The sequence below is a fragment of the Pteropus alecto genome, unplaced genomic scaffold (assembly GCF_000325575.1).
Source record: "Pteropus alecto unplaced genomic scaffold, ASM32557v1 scaffold25, whole genome shotgun sequence".
Taxonomy (NCBI): domain Eukaryota; kingdom Metazoa; phylum Chordata; class Mammalia; order Chiroptera; family Pteropodidae; genus Pteropus; species Pteropus alecto.
Window position 1 is genome coordinate 35,946,105 of NW_006441955.1, and position 9,530 is coordinate 35,955,634.

The window sequence follows — 9,530 nt, forward strand, 5'->3', positions numbered from 1 at the left end:
TTTAAACCTGGGCGGTATTTTATTGCTGGCAGATAAACTCATTTTTCATTGATTTTCATTTTGGGTTAAGAGACCTGTAATTTCTAAGGAAGCTAAGAATGGATCCTATTGGTTTAATTCATTCTTTCATTCATTCAATAACTAAAATTAACTGAGCATCCAGACATTGTTTTAGTTGATTGGGTTATATACGTTAACCAAAATCCTGGCCCTCGCAGAGATTACATTTGGGGAGTTGGGGCAACAGGCAATAAATTTAAAAAATTTTTTCTTTACACTTGTCAGTGATCGATTGATTGATTGATTGATTGATTTAAGAGAGAGGGTCCTGGAGGTGAGGAGAGAAGACTGTAAAGGGGAATAACTGAAAATTGAATATGTGCAAGTGTAAACCAACACAAAATACAAACATGGTGAGGGAGAAGGGGGAAATTCTCAATAATACAGGCGGAGTACTTAGGAAAAACCAGCAACCCAAATTCCAACGTTGTAGCTTGGGTCTCTGTTAGTTTATATAAAAATTTTAAACTGTATAAAGTTTCTTCACAGAATTCTATAGGACTATCAGATACCTGGCATATGCTTACAAAGTCTGTCCCCTCCCTTTTCCCAATCCCAGGGCCAAGCCCCAATCAGAGCCTGACTCACAGGAGCCAATCTTCCCCTCCCTGTAGCCTAGACCTTGTGCTCTTTGAAAAGGAACATCTGAATGCTTTGGGGACAGCAACCTACTCTACCTACAGTCCGATTTAATTACAGTGGTTTCTGAGGGGGGAGGGAGGAGATGTTATTCTCTTAAACATTTGCAGCTTGAAGTAGTTGAAGAAGCAGCTTTAAAAATTACAGAAATCAAATAGGATCATAAAGCTGATAGGGAATATGAAAAAAATCAGTGGAGATGAGGAAGAATACAGGTAGAGTAGGCTTGAGGAGAAAGATAAGTTTTCGACATGTTACGTTTGAGATCTCTATTAGAGATCCACATGGAGATCTGGAGTAGGCAGTTGTATATCTGAGTCTGGGTTTAAGGAGAGTGGTCCAGACTAGAGACATACGAGCAATATCAGCATTTAGATGATATTTAAAGCCAGGAGACTAAACAAGATCACCAACAAAGTGAGTATAAATGAAAAGAACCAAGGATGAAGCTCTGTACCTTCAAGGTGTGAGAAGTGAAATGAGCCAGCAAAGGAGACTGAGAAGGAATAGCCAGTCAAATAGGAGAAACAAGAGTGAGGCATCTAGAAGCCAAGTGAAGGTAGTATATCAAGGAGGAGTGAATGTTCCTATATGAGTGAAAACTGAACATTGACCATTAGATTTAGTACCATTGAGGCCATTGGTAGCATAGCAGTGGAGCGACAAGGTGAAAATTTGATTGGAGTGGGTTTAAGAAAAATGAGAGAAGAATTGGAGATCGCTAACATTGTAGGCAATTCTTTTGAGAAGTTCTCCTGAAAAGGGGAGCCCAAAAATGGGACAGTGACCGAGGTGGAAGTGGAGTCAAAAGTAGGTTGACAAAAAATTTGGAAGAAATATTTGTTTTTGATGAGAATAATCTAGAAGAGAAGGAAAAATTTAGGAGCAAGAAGAGAGAAATGTTGGAGAGGTGTCCTTGAGAAGGAAAGAGAATTTGAAATCTAGCACCCAAGTGAAAAAATAATATGTAGACAGGAGCACAGACTGACTATTGATCTATGGAAACAGGCTGACAAGTGGGTAGGAATGGTGGTACAAATCTGGAAGTTCTCTTCTGATCATTTCGATTTTCTCAGAGACATAGGAAGTAAGGTCATCAGTGGAGAGACAGTGTAGGAGAGTAATGGAGGCTTGAGGAGAGAAGCTAAGGTATGCAATAATCATCTAGAAGAATGGAAAGATGCATGGATGAGGAAAAAAATGTCACATGCTTGATGAGTGTAATAAAGGGCCCATTTGAGTTCATGGTCATGAATTTAAGTAGAACAAGTCAGTGTGATTGTGTGTTTTTTCTCTAGCAATAATCAGCTGCCAGGTGCAGGGTCAGAGCAGGCTTAGAGTTCTATTTAATCAGGTTTTACCAAGGAAATAAGAGTGAAGAGAGAGGAGCAAAGAAGTTGAGGATGTAAGTAAGGGAGTGATTATGATTCGACATGGAGTTTAAGATGGAGAAAGAGTAAATATGGAGAGATTAAGGTTAGAGAAAAGATGGTAGGATCAATGAATTGTAAATCCTTGTAAGATTGAGGGACTATAGGAGTCAGAGAACAAGAAGGAACGATCTGGAAAGATAGGAAGTGTATAATAAACAGTCTGGCTCCATTTTTGATATTTGTTGACAGCTTTCAAGCCCCACCACTCCTCTTTTCCTGTGCCCCATACCTGGGAACATTGATAAGAAAGCATAGGTGCTCATTCTTTCAGTACCAGTGGGAAGTTCAAACCGTGCAAGACCCAGCCCATATGAAGGAATCTTCACCCTGGTTCTACCCCCACCCTCAACCACCATAAAAACCTAAGACAATCTTTCTCTGCCTCCTCAAGCTATATTTATATCAGCATGGAGCCTGCTCTGTTATTCCTAAAAAGCTTCTTTATATGAGTAATAAACCTTTTCATACTGTCTGGGTACATGTGTGGTATCATCAGTCTCGACATCCAAACCAAATTTTTGGTGAAGTTCACCTCACTTCTGCAAGACTGACAACAATGATATGGTAATTGGAGTGGAATGCATGAAATTAAGATTATAAAGATGTGATAAAGTCTAGGATGGAATGGCACAATGGTGGTGAATGGCTGAGGAGTGTGGAATATGGTATCATTGGAAGAGAGTCAAAGTGAGAATGTCATAAGGATTATTTATGTTCATATTGAAAACAGCAAGACTTAGAATAAGAGAAGTGCTAGAGAAGATCCCAGTAGACAAAGACTAAAGTCCTTGAGAAATAACAGTGATCTATGAGTTAGTAAGTGACTATCATGATGAAGAGAGGGACAGCATCAGAAGACATGAGTTAAAAAAACAAATACTGGAAAGGGGTAGGAATTAGTGAGAATAGCCTGAAAGAAGCAATGAAGAGCAAGGAGGATCCCTCTTCCACCTCCAAGTCCAGTGGTGTAAAGGTTGGGATAGGGGTGGGGCAACAGCATTTATGGAGGATGAACCAGGTTTGCTTTAGAGCAAGAAAGTGAAGGAAATATTCAGAGAAGAGATTGAGGATACAGGAAGTTTGCTGCAGAGGGACTCTGAATTTCAGAGGATATAGTGGAAGAACCAGAAACTGGGGAATGGTGGGGAAAATGTTCTAAATACATGATATAAAGAGCCTTTAGTGGGTCAGTGGGTGGGAGATGAAGGGTGACCTGGGAGTCTGGGATTTCTCATGGTAAAGGGATATAAACAGATAATAAGGACAAACTGTCAATCAAATGAGAAGAAATGATTGTTCAGTTCTCATTTGGAGTCAAAGATTAAATGTAGTTAATATTGTTTTATTTGAAATGAGAAAATTAGTTTAGATTATTTTCATTTCAAACTTGGGTAGTTACCTTGTCATCGCATGTCTCAGGAGCGCGAAAGGAAACTGGGCCTCAAGAAACCCCCAGGGTCCAGGCTGGGAACCTCATTTTAAGTTGGTTTGATGAGCCCTCATATTGGACTTGTGCTTTTGGCTTTAAATCTACCTGTATGAGCCCCAAGATGGATCCAAGCAGGTTAGCCTATAGCGAATTTGATCTGGTCCTTGTTTACACTTGTTACAGTGGCCCTGCGAATTCTTGATGTAATACACTGGATCTACCTTACGAACATCTAAATTTACCTGTTTACCTGGCACCCATTCTTATGGAGCTTAAAAGTTTCTGCTTTCCCAAGTAAAAGCCAGTTAATCCAAAATTAACCCACATGGTTGTTCAGAGGTACTAATTTGTGGTCCCTTAATCGTCATGTGTGGTATAACTTTGGCCTTCCAGAGACAAAGGAGTAACTCCAGTGGTTTCAAACATAGGAAAATCAAGATCAGTGGTCTTCAAACTTTTTTGCTGACACACTCTCAAAAGAGTTTTGGAAAATATATGTATCCCTTCTCCATTTTTATATCAACATCCAAATTTTTTCTCATAAAATTAAACAACTGTAAAGGGAATAATTTTCAGGGTTATGTTAGAAATATTGTCACTTAAAAATAAAATGATCACACAAGCTTAATATGGAATAAGAGTAGAATATAAATATCATAGTGATTTGATACCCTTTAAGGAATAAATGAAAATTTTTTTCTTTAGACATCAAATATGTACTATTGTTCTATTTTCTTCTTCTTGAACTTTTATAATTCCACTTCTCTTATAGAATTTTATCCTGTTATATATTTTATGCATTCTAATCTATTTTTCAAACTACCATACTTCTCTGCAATAAAAAATAAATTGACATGTTAATGCCTTTTACTTTCATTTTTAAATTTTATTTTAATATTTGAATATATAATATTCTCACCTGGTTCAAAAATTAAAACTAAATAAAAAGTATACATTGAGAAGTTTTATTCCCACTCTCATGTCTTTTTATCTTGTTCCTACCTCTCATAAATATTTTTATTAATGTTTAATGTATTTTTCCAGTGCCAATGTTCCTTTATGACTACAAATAAAAACAAATTTGAATATGCATTTTTAAATTAAATTTATATTTCATCCCTCTTTTCTTACATAAAAGATGGATTACTTTATTACATTTTTTTAAAACACTGCAAAATGACAACCTACTAATTAGACTAATGAAAATTTATTAATTAGACCAATATCAAATCAAACTCCTTATAAAAACCCTTCCTTTCCCTTTTCCCTTAATAGTGGGGTTGGATCACAGAACTCAACTCACATTCTTCAAGGACATTTTGGAAACCCATGGCGCTTTTATTTCTTTAAATTCAATACCAATGGAAGCAGAAGTTGCAAACGGCAGCTCTAGGCAGACATGTTTTGTTCGGTCCAGCGATTACAGATTGGGACATTTTACATAAAGACCTAGATTTGACTCCTTCAAAAGCCAGATGATCAGCTAACCAAGCCTTTCCTTCACTTAACCACAACGAGCTGGCACTGAGTACCACATTCTCCTCTGCAGTTCGCCACAGTTCCCCTCACTCCCTAGTTTTCCTGCTCTGGCTCCCAGAACTTACTTGTATTTCCAGTCTGGTCCCTATAGACATTTCACTTTGTGACCTCTGAGTTAACCTCATAGTGAGTGATTTGGGAAAGTAGACGCAATCAGGAGCTTCTTTGAAGTTTCAAAATAGGAAGCAAGAAAGGGACCAGTGAAGAGAATAGAATAGAGATTAGGCTCAAGATAGATGATTCAGTTAAAAAAGAACCCAAGTTTTACATGAAATTTCTCAGAGAACAGAATAAACACATTAACTTTACAGTATCTACTTCCATTAGATGGTATAGGGTATTGGTAAGGCAAGGTGGTGACTGGATTTGCATCCCAGGAAAAATGAAGTAATTAGATGATGAGAACATAGAATAAAATGAGAAACAGAGCTCTTGTTTATCTTCTATGAAAAGGCAAATTAGATATTGGAATCTAAAAATACAACGGTTCTCTAATTTTCCACTACCACCACCACCAAATATTATGAATCTATTGTGTCCAAAATGTTATAAAATTATCTTAATAGTATAGAACAGAAGAAATTTAATATGAAGTATGGCAGGTATTTTGTGTATCTGATTTTAATATGAAATGTTTTAGAAAAAAAAGGAATGATTAAAATTTGAGGGCAAATTCTAATTTATTGTTATGTCCCTATTACCCAGCACAGTACCTGGCATATAGAAAGTAATCCATAAACATTTGTTGGAAGAATGAAATAATGAATAAATAAGACTGACAGGAGGATAAAAAGTATAAAAACAATAGATTTTAAAGATTTTTTTTAACTAGAAAGCAATATTCAAAGTTTGAAATAGAATCATGAATGACAATAGTCTTTATTCCATTCCTTATTCTTATGGATACATTCCCTAAAGAAGTGTTGGTTTTTGGGGCGTGTAGTTCCTCACGAAAAGGAATACTAATTTGGTGCTAGGATTTTGTTTGACTTGAGGCATAACACCATAATTCTGGAAATTGAAATTTCCTTTAATAAAAATGTTGCACTAAAATATTTATATTGAGAATTCACAATAACTGTGGCCAGCAAGTCAGAAGTGATCATTTAAAACCTGTCACATGGGAGTTATTGAAGGGATTACCTTATTATGGTGGGTTATGAACAGGTTATGAATAGCAGGATATATGAACTTGTCTTGAGACTGATAATATTTTCAGCCTCCGGCAATAGTCTCAGGGTTTTATAAGGACAAACTATACGAAATGTCAACATCATAATATCCTAACAGTATTCCACAATATGGTTTCATTAGTCTCTTAATTTTGTGTAGAAGGATATGCCATGCTCTCTACAAAAGGGAAAAGTTGAGTAGAGACATCATGCAGCAAGAGATGACCTAGTAAGCACTGCTAGAGTACTGTTCACTGAGTGATTTGTAGTGTTTTCTTTTGAAGACCAGCCCTAAATGTTTCCCAGTCCTCGAGCACAGGAATAACCATCCAAATGCAGGAAACATCCGATTCTCTCAGATGATAGCAGAGCTCTTAGAGGACCCAGATGTTTCCTCACTGATTACCCCCAGTAAAATCCAGTTAGAACCAACCAATTCAGAAAATGTAGTAAGGGTTCCAAACTTCTTGTGGAGTGTATGTATTCCTTATCTTTCCTGAGGTTTTTGGTTTTTTGGGTTGCTTTTTGTCTGTTTTTGTTTTCTATTTTTCAGTGTTTCTTGATTCCATGTAGTGATTAGGAGCTATCCAGAGACAGACTCTGCTTGTCTGGTTTTGCCACTTACTAGCTATGACCTCAGGCAAGTTACTTGAAATTTTTATGCCTCAGTTTCATCTTTACTAACAAGTTTATTAGGCTGATAAACTTGTGTGTGGATTAAATGAGGACATATGTTAGTCATAAAGTTCTTAGCATAATGCCTAGCACAGAGTAATCACTAGCTGCACATAGATGTATAAAATGCCATGTCGAAGGCCATGTATGATGGCTTTTTTTGTGTGTGAAAAGAGACAATAAAAAGAGTTTTTTTCTTTTTTTAAGTTCAAAAGTACACTGGATAAGTAGATAGGTTTACAGCAATTTTTGTGAAATTCTTTGTCAAACAAATGCATGCGGAGCCAGTATCTTCAATGAACCTTCTCCAAAAGCTTTAGGTAAAAACAATCCATTTTTGAGTTCTAGAAAAATGAACTTTTCCCGCAAACTATTTTTTTAGGAAACAATATTAGTCTCTTTAAGTACTAACTCTTGTAAAACTTTTGACCATTGTTACATTAATAGAGATCTTTTTGAGCTATGTCACCCACATCCCTGTCGTAGTGAACAGAATATAATAAATGTAATTTACCAATTTCATGCTGCTATAGTATCATACAATACAGAATCATATATCTGGCATTTTGAGAATGAGCTGGATTTGGCCTGCTAATACCAGAGAGGAGAAGAGAACCAGTCTTGAACATAACCGCTGGAGTAGGATTAGAAATTGGGAATTTGACATGACAACTGGTATTCAAAATATTTCAAGGTATCAGACCATAGTTTACAAAAGCAGTCGTCATTATGTGGCCCAAGGCAACAGTTGAACACCAAGTCAAGTTAGCACAAAATCAAGTAGCTCCTAGGGAGATAATCCTCTGGGATTTACACCAGCAGGTTGGAGGTGGTAACTGTCCAAAGATGGTCAGAGTGTATACCCACTATCTTATGAAGGAGAAGGCTCTAAACCTAGAAGGATCAATTGTGCCAGATCGGCAACTGGAAGATAAATTTTGGAATACAGACCAGGGCCAAGGACTAATTATAACAATACAGATGCTGGGTCTACAGTCATGCCACCCTGAATGTGCCCGATCTCGTCTGATCTCGGAAGCTAAGCAGGGTCGAGCCTGGTTAATACTTGGATGGGAGACCACCTAGGAATACCAGGTGCTGTAGGCGTTAAAAAAAAAAATACGGATGCATGAGAAAGCTAAAGTTTAGAATCTTATCAAGGTGCAACCAGCATCAAGGATGACTTGACCATAGGTCACAGACTGTGGGGTTGGAATTAGTTAAAAATCTCAGGTGAGGAGAAGTTGAGAAATTTGTCCAAGGTCATGTTGTGAAGCTGCACAGCCAGAAATTTCAGAGATCATCTGACTCCCTACGTATTTCTGCTGGTTTGCTCTATTCACTTTAAAATGAAACAAAGGTTATATAGTACAGCTGAGAATAAATCTTTATGTCAGTTATGTGTTATCTTAACAGGGAAAAAAGGCCCCAGAGAATATGCCATCTTCTTTTCTCAGAATGTTAAGACTCAAAAGAATCAGAAAGCATTATCGTCTTTTTTCAAACCTAAAAACATACCTCGTTTAGTGCTGCAATTCCTAAAGAAGTGCATGGATTTATGAAACACAGTTGTTCTCCAGGCTGTGTTTTAGGTGCTTCACCTCCACCAAACTTTAAGTTAAAAAAAAACTCAGGTGTCCTTGTTCCCCTCATGTCCTTTAGGTTTGTCTTATTGGAGGTGCTAATGAGGAGAGAATGAAGAAGCCAAAGAGTGAGTAGAAAAAAATTAAAGAAAGGTTGATTATTAAACAAAAATAAATTGAAGTACTGGACAATAGAATCTATTTACCTACTCTGTGACTTGGGCTCATTGCATTTGCAGAAACTGGAAGCTATGGAGCAATTTGAACTTGGATTAACAATAAGATGGCTCATTGGAACATTTACTTACTGTTCTGGAAAAGAAGAAATAACTGGGTTTATTTTTCTGATTCCAAAGAAAATTACAACTATAATTCATAATTTTGAAGGGACAAGGACAAGTTATATATTTATTTATAAGAAAAATATATTGTTGATATGGAATGGCTTGCTATATGTGTACCTTAAGAATTAACTCTCTTAAATTCCTACAACCTCTTAAAAAGGAGCCAGTGTATCTTTATGAAAATAGCACAATTCAATTAGATCAATTGAACACTGGTTTCAATTTTGTTATACTAAAAATAAATGCTATAAATATATGTGAATGTTAAAATATTTTACCCATTTTAAAAAATCTAAAGTCACATGTTCAATATTTGGTGATAACCTAAAAGCATTCAGTTCAAAGGAACAGAATTTTCTTTATATGAAAAATAGAAAATTATTAAGAATCAGTGATCTATCAGGGTTCTTATTTTAATTTCTTCTTAGATGGTTATTATTTTATTACTTGTTACCAATAATAAACAGCTTTCTATTTGAATTCAGCTCTTTTAAACTATATGTTCTCTGTTTTTGCCTTCCTGAGATTCTTATCTAAAGAAGGTTAAGCAATCCTTCTCTTTAATCCTGCGTTTCCTTTTTCCAAAAGGGTATTTCCTCTTGATTGCTCCACCTTAAGCTCTAAAAATGTCAGTTCTGGGACTATGAACAATGGTG

At 36.3% G+C, this 9,530-nt stretch overlaps 1 non-coding gene across 1 annotated transcript; it reads left to right on the top strand.

Annotated features, from left to right (window-relative positions):
- The first annotated feature begins 7,935 nt into the window (after positions 1-7,935).
- Positions 7,936-8,054, top strand: LOC112485974. The gene has a single exon (XR_003048596.1). It is a non-coding gene; the product is annotated as a 5S ribosomal RNA (ribosomal RNA).
- Positions 8,055-9,530: the final 1,476 nt, after the last annotated feature.